Here is a 19,949-nt window from a genome sequence, read left to right as displayed (position 1 = left end):
GAGAATGGGTTGGAGGGAGGCCAGACTGGACGCCGAGCGGCCCGAGACCAGATAGGCATTTACAGCCTTCAGGCTGCAAGACAGTCTCTCCCCAGTGCCAGGAGGAGCCGAAAAGGACAGCCATAGACAACCCACTCGCACTTCGATTCCTCCGGCCCCGCTCTGGCTCGGCATTCTAAACTAACTGAAAATCTGGGGACAAGGGTTTTGCCAAGTCTTTCCTCACTAAGGCCAGTGACGTTACAATCCAGGAGGTGCTGAGGGGCACGCGCCTGGAGCAGACAGCCGTGGTTGTGAACCTTGGCCCTGCTACGTGCCGCGTGACTCTGTGTTGACTTCTCTGCGCCTCAGATTCCTCGCTGGGCCTTTGGGACTCCTCACGGAATTAAGCGGGTTGAACCGCGCCCCCAGTCCCTCCTGCGAGATAGGTAGAGGTGGTCGCTCTTTCCCTAAGCGTGTCGTGTGCCGTTGCCCGGAGACCTCAGGGTTTCTTCAGGAGGGAGCAGAGAGTGGGGTCAGTTATTTAATTTTTCCATCAGTCTTCTGAGGTAGAAATGATTATCCCCTTTTTGCAGGCCAGGAAACGGGGGCTCCGAGATGAGCCACCTCAGCTCAGGGACCGCGGGGCAGAAAGTGGGGAGGGAACCTGCGGGAGCTGGGGTGTTTGCTTCTGCTCGGGCTGGCGCCCTGTCTCCAGCTGTCGGTGTCTGCTGCTCCCACCACTGCTCGGGGGCCAGAACCTCTTCCCCCTGAGTCCTGACACCGCTGAGCTCTGTCCCGTGGCGCCACCTCCTCCTCCATTCTTCCCCAGCCTCGCCCGACCTCCCTATGGCCTGGGTCCCCGACTTTACAGCTTCTGGATTTCTCTTGCTAAAGAGCTTGCCTCTGAGACTCAGAACTGCCCTGGGCTGGGATGCCTGCCAGGGTCCCTCCCTTTAAAGGGAGTAGATAAGTAGGTCACATCAGGATGGCAAGGGAGGAGGGAAAACACTGCAGATCCCATGGGGAATGGAAAGCAGTAAGTGGGCTTTCCTCTGTCTCTCTGCCTCTCTGTCCCCCGTCTCTTACACTGACAGGCCCCTTTGGCCATTGTTACTATGAAATGCATGTGGGGACAGCACAGGTGGTCCTGAACTGTTGGGGTCCGGGGACAACGCTGAGCAGAAAGCTCGTCTTCCCTTGGCTCTGTCCGTCCCACCCTGCCTCCTCTTCAGGCTACGCCCACGACCACCAGGAAGTGGGAGGGAAATCTCAGCCTTTATAGGGGCTCCTTGAGGGCCAGAGAGCACGGAGCCTGCAGCCTGGAGGCCCCGTGGGGCCCTGAAGGCCTTGGCCATCCAGCGATTGCCTGGAGCTGCCCTGAATCTGGTTCACAGAACCTCTGTTGTGGCAACCAGAGCAGTCACGGGTTTTGGAAGAGTTCTGTTCCCTACTCCCACCCCTCACCCTCTTGAAGGCTGTTGACAACAAGGGGTGTGGATGAGCGTGAGATCACGTAGATTGCTGGGAAAACCAGGGCGGCAGAGACAGACAGGGCGCGGCACAAGGTCCAGCTCTGCCAGCCCCGCCCGCCCTGCCCTCCGGGGGGCTGAGCGCGGCTGGAATCAACGCTGGGGACCGCTTTTCTAGGAAACGGCTGCTGAAGGGGAGAGGTCCCGGTGGCCTGAATGAGACCCGCCCAGCTGCAAACGGATTGGACATGTGTATCCGGGCAGTGGCCAGGTCCCTGGACTCCGGGCCTGGGCACAGGGCAGGCACACAAAACAAAGACCAGAGCCTGACCCTTACACGGGGGTGAACATCCCTGGTTCCTGGATGGAGGCTGTGGAAACAGGTTCACCTCGGAGAGGCCCAGGAGTTTTCCATTCTCCTGCAGGGCCAGGCCAGCTCCCAGCCCGGGGGCTCCCCGCCCAGGACACCGCAGCTCTTTGCAGAGATGCTCCAGATTGCGGGACCCCCCACCCCCGGCCGCCGCTGGTGTTTCAGCACTGACCCCTGCCCTCCCTCCTCCTGTCCCCAAGACCCTGAGCTCTTCCCCCTCCAAGAGAAGGAGCGGGCACCCCCACTGCGGGCAGCTGTGTGGGGTGCCCGTGGGCAGGTCCCACTCTCGCCCGTGGTTGCCCCCCATCCCAGGGGAGGCGGGGCTGATGACAGGAGAGAGACATCCATCCTCACCGGTGCTCTCATCACACTTAATCTCCCCCAGTGGGGTGGGCCTGTCTCACACTCCTCTTTCCCAGGAGGTAGTAACCCCAAAACACCTCTCGTCAGAGTGGGTGTAAATCCCCACAAGTATGTGGCAGGCAGCAGCAGTGACAACACAGAGGTGCCCGTATCCAAACAAGAACTTTGGATCCGTGCGGCTTAGATCCTTTGTGCTCTCGGAAGGTCACAGGCAGCTCCTCCCCGGCATCTGCCCCAGCCCAGGCCCCCCGGCCTGGCCACCATCCCTGCCTGGCCCCTTCCTCCAGCTCTGGGGCAAGGGCTACCACTTGGCTTTTCCAGGGTTACCTGGGAGAGGGGAGGCCAGTCTGGGAGCCTCACACCCTCCCCCCCCCCCGCCCCCAACACACATCAATCAACTGTGTCTCTAAGCAGTGGTTCTGAAACTTTCTCTGCATCAGAATTACCAAGACACATGTCGAGATACAGATTGCTGGGCCCCGTCCCCAGGGTCTCTGATCTGTAGCTCTGGGGTGGGGCCTGAGAATTTGCGTTTCTGACAAGCTCCCAGGTGACAGTAGGCTGTAGGCCGCCGCCCCCGCCCTGGGTGCCGTGCTTGGCCTCCCTGAGCCTCAGTTCCCCTCCGCGAGAGGCCGAGTCATGGCCACTGGTGGCTGGGAGGACCGTGGCTTCCCGTGGTCAGAAGGCCCTCTCACTCTGCACACGCTGAGTGTGTGGGTTAGTCAGCAGATACAGCATGTACTGAGGAGCTTGTCCGCTGTCCCTCGGCTGCTCTGCCCGGCGTGGTGGCTGATTTGGGCAGGTCGTGTGTGAGGATTCTAAGGCCCAGTTAAACGTCACCTGTCTCTGGATCTCAGTTTTCTCCATGAAACAAGGCCTTTGGTCCACTAGACCAGCGGCCCCGCCGGGTCCCATTTCAAAGCCCAGCTCTTGGAGGGGGGTTCGGTCTTGGGAGGCACAGCCACACTTTTTATTCCTTGCCCACCCCTTTTCAGGACCTCCACCTGGAAGCCCGGGTGCTTCTGTGGAGCAAAGACCGTCCTCCAGTTACTGGCCAGGTCATCCCAGAGGAGAGTCATGCGGCCTTCAAGGAGCGTCACGACCTGGTTCCAACCTTCCTTTATAGCTGTCTCTCTCCCCGCGCCCCCCGAGCGCTCCTGCTGGGCTGTACAAACTGGGCTGCTCATCTTTGCCCAGATACGCCCTACGGTTTCCTGCTTCCAGCCTCTTCACACTGTCACCGCCACTAGAGTGTCCTCTACCGGTCAGAGTCCTGCTCGTGCTTCAGAGTTCCCCCAGCGACCGCCTCCTCCAGGAAGTCATGCCAGGTCTTCCTGTCATCTGTCTTGTCTGTCCAGTTAGCTGTCACCTCTATATTTCTCCACTTGATACACATGATTTTTATATCGTTCGTCGGGTGGTTGTAGGACATGTCGCTGAAGTTGTCAGCAGGAGGCTCTAAATCAGGGGTGCAACCCCCCAGCTTGTCTGACACTGTCCCTCTGTGTAGAAACTCGGTGGTCTGCAGGTTTGTCCCTGGATTCCTTGCTTCTAAGTCTGTTCTTGGAGCGTAGGCAGATACGAAAGCGAGAGTTGAGATACTCTGTAAAACGTTTTCTTGGAAGTGGGACAGCCGCTTAACAGGAGAAGCCTGCTTCCACAGAGGACTGGTCAGCTGTTGTTCCCACGGTCGTCAGAGGCAGGCAGTAAATGTGTGTGTGTGTGTGTGTGTCTGCTGGGCCCATATTCACGATCTGTTTATTTGCATATAGGCTCATCTGCTTCTCTGATTTTCTCTTTTAAACTACAGGGTTTTTTTTCCTATTCTAAATATAATATATGGGTTGGTGGAAAATGTGTAAAGGAAATAAAAAGTAAAAATAAAAGTAAGAGAAAAAATATTTATAACCCAGAAATCACCTGGGTGTATTTCTTGTGAGTAGTTTTCATGCACATGTTTATATGATGTTTAAAGGAAATTGGGATACATGTTTACACGCTTCTGTATAAACATTCTGTATAAATCACTTTTTTGACTTAAGATATAGCTAGCATTTTGATATTCCTTTAAATATTCTTCCCAGATATTGAAAAAAATTCCCTGATGTCCATTCACAATGTACTGAAATGTATTTCACTGTTCCTTCATTGTCGGACACGCCATTTTTTGTTGTATTTCAGTGGACACCCTCACGTATCTGAGCACCTGTCTGATAATTGTCATAGACCGATTCTAGAAGTGAGGTTACTGGGTTGTTTTCAAGTCTCTTGATGCGTGCTACCAAATCGCTTTCTGGAACTCCCGTTTGGAATCCGTCCGAGCACTTTCTCTATAGCCCTCCTGTTGATGAGTCACTTTTGCCTCCACTCCCTGTGCGTCCTGTCCGGGCCTCGCTGTCCTTAACCCCTTCTGCACTGCATTTGCATCTGGTATGTGCAAGTCCCAGCTCCCCTGCTGGAGACCATCTCTGGCCATCTCCCGTCTCCTTTCACATCCGGGGGCGGAGGGCTGACTGTTTAGGGGGACCCCCCTGCCGCAGGAGAAGAGCCCTGTCCAGGAAGCAGCTTGGAAAGAGGCCTGGACCCCAGACTTCAGGGTGGGGGTGCAAGACGGGCTGAAGAGGAGGAAAGGGATTTCCTCAACCCTTCCTACACCCCGCCTCTGGGAACCGGGGGAGGATGGGGAGCGAGTGAAGTCCAGAGCCTGGGAGGGAGCAGCCTTGGCCGGCAGGGCTCCACCTGCCTGGGGAGGGAGGGAGGCCGCGCCCCAGCTGGTAGCAGGGAGGGCCGTTCCTGCCAGCTCCTTGGCATAAAGGAGGCTAAAGGCGGGCTGCTGTGTCTGTTGGGCAGGGTAGGGGGAGCCCAGCAAAGCGCCCTGTTTTCACACACAGCTGTCCCCTCACCAGCCATCCCAGTCTCACAGTGTTTGACCTCAGAAAACACCTGCAACACAGATTGTAGAGGCTTAAGTTAAAGTTTTTTAGATCTGAGTTTTCCAAACTTCAGCTGTACCTTGTTCAGGATTTCAGTGTTTTAGTGGGAAGAACGCAGCAGTGTGCCCAGACGCACACGCATGCGGTCCACTCCGTCCAGCGCGCTGCGCTGCTGCACAGCTGAGACAGGTGCAGTGACGGACACGTTCGGGTGCGCCCATGTCGTGCGCGAGGTCTGCCTTAGGTGTTAGCACTCACTCACTTTAGCTGCATCCTAAGCAGTAAAAATTTTGAAGTTGCAGGTTTGATGGATTTGTTACATTTTTTGTAAATACACACTAAAATTCTAAAGATTATCATGATGGTAAAAAGCCATCAGCCATCGGTAGTACCTTTGCTACTTGGTGGCGATTGTACCATGTGTTTTGAAACACTGTTTCAACTAAATGGGTGCTTTATAGTGTAGGTCATTGTGTATATCTCTTTCACTTAATTACGAGCTGTGTAAGGTCAGGTTTCATGGTTCCTTTGGCACTTTATTGAGTGCTGAAGCTCAGTAAATATTTGTTCTTCCTTTGGTTTGGTTTGTTTTGGTGACGGGGGACTGGTCAGTAGGTGTTAATCTAGTACTGAACATAAAAGCAGTCCCCAAGCTCAGGATTACAAAGGGGAGAGCAGGATTTCTATGGCGAAGAGAGTTGCCCTGGGTTAAATACTGTGCCATCGCCACTTGGACCGGGATGTGAAGGTGTTCGGATGGAGCACAGTAGACCATTCATCTGCTTACTGGCTGTCCTTCTTGGACGTTTATGTTGGAAATGTAGATAGCACGTTTACAGGTTTAAGAGTTAGTCTTTGGGCTGCAGCCCAGAGCAGCGTTCCTCGGCTTGTGCAGGAGACCCACCCCTGCATTGACCTCCGGAGGTGCGGTGTCCTGTGCACGCCCGGTGCGCGTGGGGCGAGCTGTGTGGTTAGGGACCTGCGGACGTTCGCCGGATGCCCGGATGAAACGGCTGAGCCGCAGTGAGTAGACCCACCTCGGGGAAACCATCCCCCAGACGGAGGAGGAAGGAATACGTATTCAATACATAATATTCTAGGGTCTTTGTATGTCTTTCTGCTGGATTTCCTGTGGCAGCTGTCACGTGAGGAGAGTGGGGGATCCTGCCACGAGGTCCTTGACCAAAGCTCACCTCTTTCTCAGAAGATGACAGTGTCTCCGTTTACAAAAAGGATCCAGGTCCAGAACTTAATTTGGTCCAGAGAGCTGGACAGGAAGTTGTGGAAGCTACTGGATAACCTTCTGACCAACCACATAGATAAATGACCAGAGGAAGGCGTGAATAAGATTCCAGAGCAAGAGTGTATTAGGAGAGAGAGTAACCCTTGTAGTGAAGGGGGACGGGAACCTTGACCTGCAGGCGCCTGTCAGAGACGTCTGTCGAGGCCTGGCGGTGGCTCCTCCTCAGGCCTGCCTCTTTCCTTCTGAACCCCCTTCAGATGCGAGCCCTGAGCCCGTAGCTCAGGATATTTGAACTCAGGATGGTCCTCACGTCGGAAACATCCCTCAGAGACTGGAAGTGAGCAGGGCTTTTCCCTTTGCTGCTGAGGGTCCAGGGGCGGCCTGAACCCGATCAAGTGAAAAGTGAGTGTCCCCCAGCTGGAGTCCTGACCCTTTTGTGACCTGATTGATGCCTGTAATCCACCCCCTCAGTTCATGGTTTCCTTAACTCCCTCACTTAACGAGTGTTTTCTGAGGAACCGCTGTGTACCAGGGCCTGGCCTGGCCCTGGGGGACTGGGCAGGGACTGAACAGGGCGGTCCTGCCCTCAGGAGCGTATATTCTGCTGCGAGGGATCAGCTCGAGGGAATGAGCTGGCAGCACTCCGCAGCCAGCAGTAGTGAGCAGTGGCGGGGGTGGAGACCCGTGGGGAGAGGTCTCCCCGCAGAGGCTGGAGGGAAGGTCTCCCCAAGGCAGTAACACTCCAGACAAGGCCCGCGTGTGTCGGAAGGAGCCAGCCGAGGGGAAGAGTGTTCCAGCCGAGGGGCCGGCAGACCCGGCTAGGGCCACGCTTGGGGCTGGATGACAGTGGAGGAAAAGGGCACTGAGATGCGGTCCTACTAGAGCCGTGGTTTGGACTGAGCCACCGGGGATCCTCCCTGGTTGTGTCCCAGGGGCTGAGGGCCTGGGGGGCTGCTCCGCCAGGCCCCCCCCCCCGCCCAGCACACAGCAGCCCCCCTTTGGTCTGGAGCATATACGGGGTGCTGCTTATGATTTTGCTTGAAGAATAGATTCCATGATGAAAACCTCTCCATCTCAGAAGCCCTTCTCCAGCCTTCAGTTGTTTACCTGTGAAAGCTCCTCACGCAACCGCTGTGATCCCCGCGCAAGGCTGACTGTTCGGGCCGCGGGGCCGCAGAGCACCGGCCCCGGCGCCCCGACTCGCCCGGCCAGTGCCTCCCACCGCCTCCTCCCGCAGTGCCCAGGCCGGACTGGGGCCGCGGCTCTTAGATGGGTGCTGGGGTCTGGGGAGAAGCCCTGTTCGGAACGTGAAATCATTTTCTGGTAACACCGGTGTAACTCGCTCCTGACTGACAAGAGGAAGCAGAGGCTGGGAGGCATCTGAACAAGCCACTTCTCACAAAGTTCAAAACCAGCGGAGACCCAGACAGGGAAACGGAAAGGAGTAGGAGGGGAGGGGGCCTATCCAGTGACCCAGACACTCCTCCTTATCCCCAACCCGGCCTCTGCTCCCGTTCCCCCCCCCACCAGAGAGAACTCGCCTGAAGGTCGAGGATCCCTCTTCCGGCTTCAGCCCCGCTGCCACCGGGCGCCTTCCCAGCGTCGGTGGCCCAGGCCCGCGTCTGGTCTCTGCGCTCTCTGTGGGTGGAGACGGCACTCAGCGGGCAGGACGGACCTGCTCTTCACCCACCTGATGTGGGTGCCGTCCTGGCCTCAGCCTCTTGGGGGAAAGGGGTGCATACGTGCATGTATGTGCACGCGCTCCAGGCCGTGGCACGTGGCATGTTGATAGGTGGCCTTTCGAGTTGGTGGTGACAGCATCGTTTACCCTGGTGAATCCAACGCCCCTCCAGCCCAGAGGAGCCACCCGAGGCCACCCAGCCTGCTTTGAGTGAGAGCTTTACTATTGGCAGAGAAACCTGGTGGATTTATCTTAGGAAGTTTAGAAACCGCATGAGGACGAATGCCGTCTGACTTCCCGCCGCTGGAGCTGAGTGGGTCCCCAGTCACCGAGGGTGGGTAGCCTCCAGCGCATTTCCAGGACGGAGGCTTGGGGATTCCTCCTCTCCCCTTCGTTCCCTCTGCCCTAAAAGGTTAAAAAAAAAAAAAAAAAGTAGTTTACTTAATAGTCCCAAAGCATAAGCCTTATTCTACAAAGTGTGTGAACAATACATATTTATTGATGAGCTGTTTGACTCCCTCGTTGTCTCCCCTGATTAGCTACAAAGAGAGCAGGAAAAAGTCGTACCTTCCAAGTCTGTTTATGCAAGGAGTTGCATTTTCCCTGCGTTTAAAATAAAGCTACTGGGAGTGAGTCTTTTTTGGAAGGGTTTTCTTTCTCGTTTGCCTTTCAGCCGAAGCCTCCTCTGGCTTGTCCCTGAAGCTGGTTTTAGATACTAGCTTGTGCAGGTGGGGGTCGGAGTGTGGGAGTGCCTCTGGGCGCGAGGGGCGCTGTTAAAGGGGCATAATCCAACTCCAGAGGGTAACAGAGTCCCAGATTGACTCTCACCACCCTCAGGTGTGCAACCATAAAAGGACAATTTACTTCTGTTAAATGATCTCGTGTCCTAAGTCCCCACCCTGCTGGGCAGGTGGTGAGAGGGAGGGTGGACAACGGGATGAGGGCTAGATGTCAGTCTGTAAACGTGGTTGGATTTAGTGTAAGTAGTGAGCAGTCCAGTTTAGGCAGAGTGCAGTCTTCCCAGTGTCCACCCCTCTCCCCCGAGTGCGGCACCTGGGTGCACGGGAGAGGGGTGTGGCTTCCAGATGCTTGGCTGCAGGGCTGGTGGTGGCTCTTTGATGTAGCCTGTGGCCTCTCTGTTCTGCTGGTTTCTGTGATGGAGATGCTGGGGGCAGTGGGGCTGCCCCCACATTGGTGGCTCAGAGAGAGGCTGGCATTGGTGGCTGATGCCTGTAGCCGAGATAACTCATGGTCCTCCTCTCTCTGCTCTTAGGGACCCAGTGGGCTCTCTCTTTGACTCTGCCCATCTGGGCTCTGGTGGTGACTGGACCACCTGAGACCTGCTGTGACTGTGACTTGCATGTGTTCCTGTCTTGGTGGTCCCAGCTCAGTGGTCCCCCCACCCCAAGATGATCCCCTCCGGAATGTCTCCCGCCAGGCACTGGGCTCACAGTCCTGGTCTCTGAAGAAGGGCAAGCTTAGCCCCACTTCTGGTGCAGAATTTGCTTTGAGGCTGCTCCAGGTTGGTGCAGGGGCAGCCTTTCAGGTGATCTCCTTCCAGACCCCAAGATGGGAATGAGAGAGAGAGAGCCCACCCTCTTTTCAGCAGTCGTTCCAAAATCTGCGGTAACACCCTCCCCCCCAAAACAATGCTACTAAGTGACGAGCAGTGTTCTCAGCCCCTCAGCGCTCAGTTCTCATAATTCTGCAAGGGGGGTGATACCGTTGCCCCTGTTTACAGACGAGGAAGCAGAAGCACAAAGAGGCTGAATTGTCCAAGGTGGAACCAAGGTTTGAACCCAGGCCGTCTGGATTCAGAGTCGTGCTCTTATCTGTGGTTTTGGCTCAGAGACGGCAGCTGCGTCCAAATACCCACATTCTCCTCGCTCGCTTTCCCTCGTCCTGTAGTTCGAATGATCTGGGGTCAGAAACGGTAGGCTTTGTCTTCTTTCTCTTTGCTTGGTTGGGACTTGCCTTGTGTAGAACTCTGTGATAGTAATTCAAAAAGGAAATAAATTTAGAAAATCCTCGTTCTCGACAATACCTGGCTATCAAAAGTACTGTCTGGTTGGAAACCCTTATTTTGGATGTCAGAAGCAAAATATCAACTCGCGTCTCTGTTTGTAGCAGCCCCGATCATCCTTTAGACAATAGGAATGCATCTGGCCGAGCAGAGGGGAAATCAGAGCAAGAAATGCAGAAGAGCAAAGCACCTGAATGTATCCCCCCCAAATCCCTACTCACAGGCACGTTGGTTTTAAAAGGAAGCAGCTGTAACTGGCTGTGATGATGGTTTCGCTTTGCCAGCATCTTCCTGGATTTGGACCTTTCCTCGTAAGCATCATTTGGAAGTAAGTAGCAAGTGGGATATGGAAAGCGGTTTATCTGCTGTGACTCTGGACCAGGGCTCAGCAAACCTGCTCTGTAAAGGGACAGAGGGTAAATATTTTTTAGCCTTGTAGGCCACGCAGCTTCTGTGGCAACGACTCAGCTCTGCTGTTGCAGCCTGAAAGCAGCTGTCAGTAATACGTAAACAAAGGACTGAGGCCGCATTCCAATAAAACTTTATTTACAAAAACATAACGGACCAGGTTTGGCCCCACAGGTCATAGTCTACCGACTTCTGTTTCTCAGCAGAAAGAGGATCTGGAGTCCTCATTATCACAACCATGACCCAGCTCCCAGGCCAGGTCTCTGAAGTCTTATTCCCACTTGAGAGGTGACAGCCGAGCCCCTACTGCAAGGATCGTATGATATAAGATAAAAATGCGTGTCCTTGTGAGACACGCATGGAAAGCTGGGCTGCAGTGAGGAGTGCTTCTGACCTTTGGCTGTGACACTGAAACTGTAGGTCGCGGGGGCTCTTCAGCCTAGATGGCAAAGAGTTCTGTTTCCCTTTCCTGTGAGGGTGACTTCTGCAGGGGGAAGCCCAGGGACACTTTTGGGGAAACCGCCTCTTGGGAAGTATATGTATATATTTTTAATATGCTTGAACTTAACAGATCAGTAAACACTCAGGACAAGTGTGAAGGTGGTCGTGGAATGGGGGCCTGCGGTGAGGCCCTGAGGGGTGTCTTGCTGTGCAGGAGGAGCAAAGAGGTGTAGGGCCACGGAGGGTCCAGCAGGAAGAAGAAGACCCCTTAATGCCGAATAGTGAGAGGAGCCCTCGGGTGAACCCCGGGACCTGCGATCCCTGTGCCGAGTCGCTGTGTGTCCTCAGGCAGTCTCTGCGCTCCTCCTGGTTGTGCCTTCTCCTCCGTGAAAAGCGGAGCAGAAGGCAGAGATGGTCCCTAAGATCCCTCGCGCCTTTAACTTGCGTTTCAGGTGGTGGAGTTTAAACACTTCCCGTGGAACAGTATCATATCTCCGATCCAGGTCTGAATTTTAGGATGTAAAAGTTAAGGATCCCTAAAGCAGTATTGATGTAATTAGAAGATTTTTAGGAAAAATCACCCCTGTTGGTTACCTCTGCAGGGCAGCTTGACAACAAACAAGGTGCAGAAGTGAGAACAAAGGCCGACGTCAGAGCTTGCTCAAACCTCACTTGTGCTCACTTGCACATCAGTTCAGCCACTTCTGGACTCACTGCTCCGGGAATCTTAGGGCCAGGATGGGTGGGAAAGGGAAGCTTTTTGGGGGGAGGGGCTGTCTGTGGAGAGAGCTACCAGGCAGGGTCAGATGAGGGGCCCAGCCAGGCAAAGGGACAGTTAAGAATTCGGTTGTGTGACTCCGGTGCTGCCCGACAGAACAGTTCCATCTTCACTGTTCAGCGCCGCAGCCGTCGGCCACGTGTAGGAATTGAGCATGAAGTGTGGCTAGTGTGACTGAGCGTCTGAATTTTAAATTTTGCTTAATCTTAATATATTTACATTTAATTAGCCCGTAGCTACCATCCTGGACAGCGGAATCCTAAATCAAAATTCATGTTTTCAAAGCTTTGCTTGGCAGGGACCATCACACACTAGATGTTCCCATCCTGGACGCTCACCTCCTGATGGACGGTCAACAGGCAAAGCCTGATGGGACATAAGTGGGCGCTCAGGGCACAGAGCTCTCAAGGGAACTCCCCACGAGGCCCGGGGGTGCTCTTGGCTGCGGTGAGAAAAAGTCCCCTGTGTTCTTTTGCATTCGGGGCAGGGGGGTTTTACCTGCGACTCACTGTTCAGTGAGTGAGTAATACCAGGGCCTCCTCGTGTTGGCAGGAAACACTTGTCACCTCTCACGTCTGTGGCCAAAACGTGCCTGGCTCCCCCTTGGCGACTGAGGGAGGAGCAACAGCAGCCCTCGAGGGCCAGCGGTTTCCAGACTTCCCAAGGCAAGGGAGTCTGCCCTCAAGTGAGTCCTGTGCAGAAGCTACCACAGAGCAGATGGAGGTGAGGCTGGCAGGGCCCCGGAGCCCCCTGGTCCTGTCTCACCCATCCTGCCCTCTGTGTCTCCAGTCCCCTGGGGACCTGTGACGGTGACACTCAGACTCACTGTCTGGGGAACTCCGCGGGCAGAGAGGCTCTGTGCGCCAGCCTCCCTCCTCCTGCTGGCAAGTACCCATAATTTTGACCTTGCTTTTTACACCTTCTTCTTCCTATTTTTTTTTTCCCTAGTATGTCATTTCAAGACTTGAAAAACTCCACACCATTTTGTATAACTTGTGATTGTCCAGAGGCCTTTACAGGCTTGTAAACTACACTACCTGCCCAGAATCTGAGTGGTTCCCAAGAGCACCCAGGACTTGGGGTGGGGTGTGGGGAGGGTGGAGGCCGGTGGGGGCCACGGGAAACAGATGTAAGGGGTACGAGGGCTGCGTGCTCAGCCCATGACTCGGGGGAAGGGCTGGACTGGAGCTCTGAGTGTGGAATCCGAGCTCAGAGACTGAGATGGAAGTACCAGTCCAACCACTTCATCTCACAGACAGCGGGCAGCTTAGGGGTGAAGGTGGAATTCGAGAGTTGGAGGGCAGGGTTCTTGGTTACCCCTTTAATCCCATGGACGTGTACATGTGAGTGTGTGTGAGTGTGTGTGTGGAGGGGGGACAACTAATGTGGGGAGAGTGGCTTATGATGTCAGAGTACTCCATACACACTTTATTTCACTTGACCTTCCCAGTGACCTCATTGCAATTTACAGGTGAGGAAACTAAAACCAAAGAGACCAAGCCAGGACCCTGCAGCTGCCAGGTGATGGAGGCAGGATGCAGTTTAAGACGTCTTCTTTCCAGTTCTTTCTCTCTTCTCCATCCCCAGTTGCTGCTACATGGAGACACACCAGTGTGATCTACAGTAGGATGGCTCGCTCTCTCTCTCCCTCTCTCCCTCTCTCTCTCTCTCTCTCTCACACACACACACACACACACACTTGTTATTGCTACCCATGCAGTGGAGCTCAGTAGGTTTTTGAAGACAGTAACTCACCATCACCCAAGGAGACAGACCTAGGTTTGATTCCTGGGCCTGCTGTTTACTTGTGTGTGTGTGTGTGTGTGTGTGTGTGTGTGTGTTTAATAGACTTTATATTTTAGAGCAGCTTTAGGTTCACAGCCAAATTGGGCACACAGTGCAGAGTAGTTCCCATAGACACCCCTCCCCCTTGCAAAGCCTGCACTACCACGTCCCCGCCGCCACAGTGGGACGTCTGTTATCGTCAGTGACCCTACGGCACATGTCACGATCCCCCAAAGTCTGAGGTGGGCATTAGGGTTCGCTCTTGGCGGAGAGCGTCCTGTGGGTTTTGACGGGCTGGGCTGGAGCAGGTTACTTGTGCCCTTTCCCCCTGTGAAAATGAGGGCCGTAGTGCTGGATTTATAAAGATCATTGTGAGGATTAAAGTAAATCAGATCACGGTGTAAAGCAAGCGGCCAGCCTGGCTCAGAGTGAGGAGAACTGCATAGAAGGGGCCAGCGTTCATCTCCCAGCGCCTGTCACCTGCGCCAGCCGGCTGCTTGCCGCGCTGAGTCCTCCCCTGCTCTCCGTCTCTCAGCCCAGAGTCTGAGCCTGGAGAATTCTGCCGGAGGCGAGTTCTCCAGGGCCTGAAGATACCATCTGAAGATTCACTGTGCTGCCCAGAGGAGGTTTGGTCCTTGGAGGAGGAAGGGTTGGATGGCGCGGAGAGAAAGCGGCGGGCGTGCCTGGCCTGTCGGGGACAGCAGAGGTCTGACTGGACACCTGCCGAGAGGAGCCCCAGGGGAAGAGAAAGCGCAGCAGGGAGAATCCGAGTGCGGGGTGGCCGCCGCGCAGACCCCTGGGAGTGGGAAATACAGGAGCCGCCTCAGTGGGGTGTTGTCACAGAGACTCCGTTACTGCAAACGTGGAAGACACGAGCGGAGTCGTCCTGTGCGTTCACCTCCCGCCCCCCACCCTGCTCACCCCCGGACACCTTTGCAGGAGGGAGCGGGCCGGGCTGGGGCTAGGGGGGATAAAAGGAGCAGAAATGCAGCGGGGCCCCTGTTGTCTCTGTGAGCAGCAGCCCTACTGAAAAGATCTTGTGCTGGCTGCCCTCCGCGGCTCCTCCCGCAGCCAGCCCCTGCCCGGGGTCCGACAGCACCTCATGCACAGCGCGTCCGTCGGCCCTTGAGACCTGGGTCCCGGCTTCTGCTTGCCAAACCCCAGCAGTCGGCCCTGGCAGAGGAGCCCCGGGCGGTGATCCCGGGCTCCTGAGGGGGCCCTTCTGCAGAGTGTGGGGCTGGGCCCCTCAAACCGTGTCAGATTCCCAAAGAGATTCTTGTCTGCAACACTGGGGAACTCAGACCCAAGTGAGGGTGCGGAACTAGAAGTCCAGTTTCCTGCACGTTTGTCATAGTGGGACCTGAGGCAAGTCATTTCCCATCTGTTACCTTGGTCTCACTCATCCGCAAGATGGGGAGGACAGTTTTATAAAGGAAGGTGTATTCACTTTTTTGCCCTGGTTAAAAAAGTAATATGTGTTCAATCTGGAAAATGTAAAATATACAGAAAAGCAATAAAATAAAAATCACCCTTAAAACCGCCCAACCATCAACACCGTTAACATTCTGGTTTAGTACTTCTCAGTATGTTCCGTGTGTGTGTGTGTGTGTGTGTGTGTGTGTGTGTGTGTGTGTGTGTGTGTGTGTGTGTGTGTGTGTGTGTGTGTGTGTTTTCCCAGAGCCAGCTACAGAATTTGCGGGTCTCTGGGTAGAATGAAAACTTGGAGCCCTTGCTGAGAGACGATCACGAGCGCTCAGACGGCGCAGCACAGCCCTAAGCCGAGCACACAGCCCTTCCCGGTGTGAGGCCGCCCGTGGCTGCAGGCATGTGCCCACGGAGTTGACTCTTTATATTCCCTCCCCCAAATAATAAGATCATTTACTGAGTGCTTTCTGTGTGTCAAGTGCTTAACTTAAATTAGCTGTAATTTAGTTCAACGTCCCTAAAGTAAATGTAGTTCTTTCCCCCCCCCCCTCCATCTTGCAGACAAGACAGCCGGGGGTCGGAGGGTTTAGACAGCTAGTGAGTAGCAGGGACCATGTTCCCCGCTGTCTTTCTGACTGCGGGTCCATGCCTCCTTCGACTACCACTCACAATGCCTCTCTACCAACTTGTAAATCAGTAAAAAAAATTTCATAAAATTGATATTTTACTATATACAAAATTTTACATTGCATTCTTTTCCATTTTATATCATGAGGGACTTATTCTCCATATGTGTCTTAATCCAGTCTGGCAGCTTTAAGAAAATACCACAGTTTGGGTCATTTGTGAACGACAGAAATGTATTGCTCACCGTTCTGGAGGCTGGAAGTCCAAGGTCAGGGTGCCAGCAGGGCTGGGTGAGGACCCTCCTGGTTGCAGACCTCTCTGTGTGACCTCACTGGCTGGAAGGGGCTAGGGGCCTTTGTGCCTTTAGAAGGGCACTAATCCCATTCAGAAGGGCTCCATCCTCATGAACTAATCACCCCAAGGCCCCACCCGCTAATGTCACCTTGGAGGGTTAGAGTTTCAACATAGGAATTTGGTATGGGACACAGACATTCGGACCATAGACTATGTCATTAAATATAAGAGAAAAGTAGTAGTGGCTGTTTGTGAGAAACAGGGAAGTTCCAGATGACACAGCATGGAGAGTAACTCCACTGCGAGATTATATTAAATACAAAGCATGAACAGAGCCAAAGCAGGAGCACGTGGCCAGTTCAGGAGAGGGGGCCTGTGTCTCCCATCGGGGAAGGAGACTGTAAGCATCTCAGGCCCCTGTTCTGAGTCCTCCTTACTAAGGGGGGTATCTTTGCATATTCCCAATGGCCAAGAGGATTTTTGTCAAAATTTTCTTTCTACAGTTTGCAAAAGGAAATCAATAGGGTTTATTTTCCAACTACACATAAAATTATTATATTGAATATATAATTATATATTACATAATTATATAACATATCATTTCAACCTCCCCCTTAGACACACACACACACATGCACAAGCTCAAATATCCCTGTGGGGGGTGTGCCCTCCCCACTCCCCCTTGATAGTCACTGAGATACGTGTAAAAAGAGACAATTCTTTTTAATTAAAAAAATGTTTGTAATTGAAATACCGTCAGTTACAGTGTGTCAGTTTCTGGTGTACAGCACCGTGTCCCAGTCGTGTATGCATGCATATATTCGTTTTCATATTCTTTTTCATTGAAGGTCATTAGAAGATAATGAATACGGTTCCCTGGGCTCTACAGAATAAATTTGTTTTTTATCTATTTTTATATATAGTGGTTAACATTTGCAAATCTAAAACTCCCAAATTTATCCCTTCCCACCCCGTTCCCCCCAAGTAACCGTAAGATTGCTTACTGTGTCTGAGAGTCTGTTTCTGTTTTGTAGATGAGTTCATTCACGTCCTAAAAGAGCCAGTTCTGAAGCTCATGTTGATAACCTAATGACATACCATTCCTGACTCTGGGAGAGTCATCGCTCTAAGTCTCCACGGCCACATCTGGAACGTGGAGCCCGTCAGAGCTCCTCCCACGGTGTCATGGGGACGGGACCTGATAGGTCGGCCATTCCCCGAGCCAGGGACTTCTCAGCCAAGAGCCGAGCTTAAGTCACTGCTAATTAGAATTCCTTTGGAGGCCTTAATTCCTCCATGAAAGTTGCAGCCGTATTTGTGGTCCCTGGGTCAGGAGCTGGGGGAGGTGTAGGGCTTGTCACTGTTCACACTTCCTCCCACGTGTCACAAATTTTTTTTTTTTTTTGGCTGATGAACCGTTGTTGAAAGGAAGACAGTGCACAGCTACCTTTTAGGGGAAAGAAAATTCACAAAATGCAAGACACAGCCTTCAGGGTGTGTGAGGGGAAGAACACACAGGTGGTTGCACTCGTCTGTGCCTGGAGTCAGCCAAGCGCTGGGGAGCTGAGTTAGGGACACCGACCTGAGGCCAGTTTCTTTACTGACAGTATCTGGAGGTCACCTCCCCGCCCCCAGAGGGTGCAGGGCGTTGGGGTAGGAAAAACCCTTCCTCGTTTGATACTCAGTTTCTGCCGATCAAAATGCATCTTTCTAGATGTTGTGGTGCCCTTTGCTGGCAGGCACTCTTCACCCCGTGTTGTGTGTACGAGGAGATTCAATGAGAAATAACGTCGTTGGACGTCAGGTGAAACGATGCCCGACCAAGGCTCCTTCCCCTGAATTGCTGTGTCCTGAGGGTGGCCCCAGGTTAGTCACAGTGAGGACGGCAGGGACGAGCCTGGACTGGACCCCATGTCCTCCGCCAGGTGCTCCCTCCCCGCCCTGCCCCCGCCTGGGAGCTCTTGTTCCCTCTGCTCTTCAGTAGCCCCGGCGCCCTTTTCTCACTAATCATAACTCACCTGAGTCACTGAACAGAACTTCAGTGTTTGCCAAACGCTTTCTCGGACATCGTGGCATTTGGGGCTTACGACAACCCTGGCGTCGCCTTCATTTCACTCGAGGCTGAGGAACCGGCCCACGATCAGGTCAGCCAGAGCCCAGGCCCACGCTCGAGGCTCCGGACACCAAATTTCCTGGCCTTCTGTCCTCCGTACCTGCCGCCTCGCTCAGCCAGGAGTAAACTCTGCTCCAGGGCCCCCTTGCGTTTGGCTTCCTGGCCCCATTCTGGTCCTCCCCTCCATCACAGCATCTCAGTCATAGCGTTTGGCCACTTCCTCTCCCATCCTGGGTAAGCCTGCGGGTTTCTAGCACTTTCAGATTTACTTTGACAAACTTACAAATGGGAAAGACCCTACACTCTTCTGCCTTTGATTTCAACCTCCACTTGAGGTGAATGCCTGCTTGAGAAACCGAGAATCTTTGTAATCACAGTGGGTTAAATTTTGGTTTTGGTTCTCATTATGATTTTTGAATTCTTAATGTAATATGAGCCTATTATAGAATATTTGGAGACGAGAGAAAAGGAAAAAAAAAATACCGTAAAAACTTCATGATCCTAACACACAAAGTTGTCAAAAGTTCTTTGTAATTTAGGCAAATCCAGAATATGTCCTCTGCTCAGGGAAGAGGTTACTTAGGGATGGAAGGCATATGTAGAAGGCATCTATGTATTTAGGAGATGGGTTAAATTTTCCTAGGTTTGGGTGTATGTATATATTTGTGTCAAGTCGTGATATGGGTACATAAAATGCTAGGGATTAAAATTATTAAAAAAAGAAAGAAGGAAAGAAATGATTTTAGTGGTGGTGGGTGATATGTAGGCAGATGACCAGAATCCCCCAGAGACGGCCACATAGTAACAGATGAATCATTAGATTAAAAATGTATCATGAAATGCTACAAATGCACAGGAAAAACATAACCCAGAAGAGAAACTGGCAAAGAATTTGAGCAGGTGATGCACAGAAAAATAAATTCAGTTGCTAAATATGAAAAATATTCACTTCACTGGTAATCACAACCTAAAACAACAAGATACTATTTCCCATGCATGGGATTGGCCAAAAGTACACTGTCTGACAATAGCAAGTGTTGGTAAAGGTGTTGAAAAAAGAGAATTCATGCACATCTGATGGGAATTACAATTTTTGGAGAATAATCTGGCAATATCTGGAAAAGTTGAAAAAGTCCATATTTTAAAACCTTGCCATCTGCTTCTCAGTTATACTCCCAGCAGCCTTTTGTCCTAACCGTGGGACACAGGCCGTTACTTGAGTGACTCTTCTCAGCTCTCCCAAGGATTGTGCATGTCTGCTATCATTTTAGGTGCTTAGGAGAGAAGTTAGTTCATTACATGCAGTGGTTGCATTTTGACATTTGTCTTGTTAAACCCAATTGAGACAAGCTGACTGGGGATGTCCGCAAACATATTTACAATACATACTACCAGTAATTAGTAAAAGTTAGAGATGGTTTGTTCATGTGTAGGGGAATGGATTAATAAATCATAGTCTATTTGTAGTATGGAATTCTGTGCAGCAGCCAGATCTGTATGACTCAGCATAAATAAAACCTGAAACAAAATGTTGATTTAAAAAATTGTAGGACAGTGTAAAAGTGTGGTATCATTAACAGATGCTTTGTAAAAGACACAAACTGATACTATGTATTATTTATAAATGCTTATTTGCAGTAAAAATATAAAGTAGGATCTAGACGTGTGCCTAGTTCATGGGAGTGGCTGTGTCTGAGTGGAGAGGGAACTCACCTGGGGAGAGAAGCACAGGGGACGTGAAGGTCGTGGGGTCTGTTCATGAATATTCCGAGTTTCCTCCAAGTCTCGGTAGGACTGCGCTTCCTCACATTCTCAGCAGGCAGGCATGGCCGTATGACACCCTGGCTGGGAAAATGTCAGTAGAGGTGTTCCTTCTGGGTGGGAGATTAAAAACCACTTGCACGATTTACGTTTTTACGTAATTTCAGTATTTCAGGCTACTGCATCAGCCTGGGTCCTGGAGTAAGGACAATGCACCACAGAGTCCCCAGATGCCCCCAGTGAGCATGAGGCA

General features: G+C 52.6%; 2 long non-coding RNA genes across 6 annotated transcripts in view; one reads left to right on the top strand and one right to left on the bottom strand.

The window, feature by feature from the left end:
• Positions 1 to 19,949, top strand: part of LOC105102934 (uncharacterized) — a 78,656-nt gene that overhangs the window by 45,971 nt on the left and 12,736 nt on the right. The window lies entirely within an intron of this gene.
• On the bottom strand, positions 7,827 to 18,121 carry LOC105102935 (uncharacterized). Of its 3 annotated transcripts, none has more exons than XR_838415.3 (5): positions 16,827 to 18,121; positions 10,286 to 10,463; positions 9,918 to 10,028; positions 8,280 to 8,446; positions 7,835 to 7,998 (listed from the first exon to the last, which is right to left on the bottom strand). It is a non-coding gene; the product is annotated as an uncharacterized LOC105102935 (long non-coding RNA). The 3 variants fall into 3 exon arrangements; XR_010377764.1 differs by having other exon boundaries at positions 7,985 to 7,998; positions 8,311 to 8,446; XR_004134141.2 differs by having other exon boundaries at positions 7,827 to 8,446.

Source organism: Camelus dromedarius, chromosome 25 (genome assembly GCF_036321535.1).
Source record: "Camelus dromedarius isolate mCamDro1 chromosome 25, mCamDro1.pat, whole genome shotgun sequence".
NCBI classification, from domain to species: domain Eukaryota; kingdom Metazoa; phylum Chordata; class Mammalia; order Artiodactyla; family Camelidae; genus Camelus; species Camelus dromedarius.
This window is presented reverse-complemented; position numbering and strand designations above follow the sequence as displayed.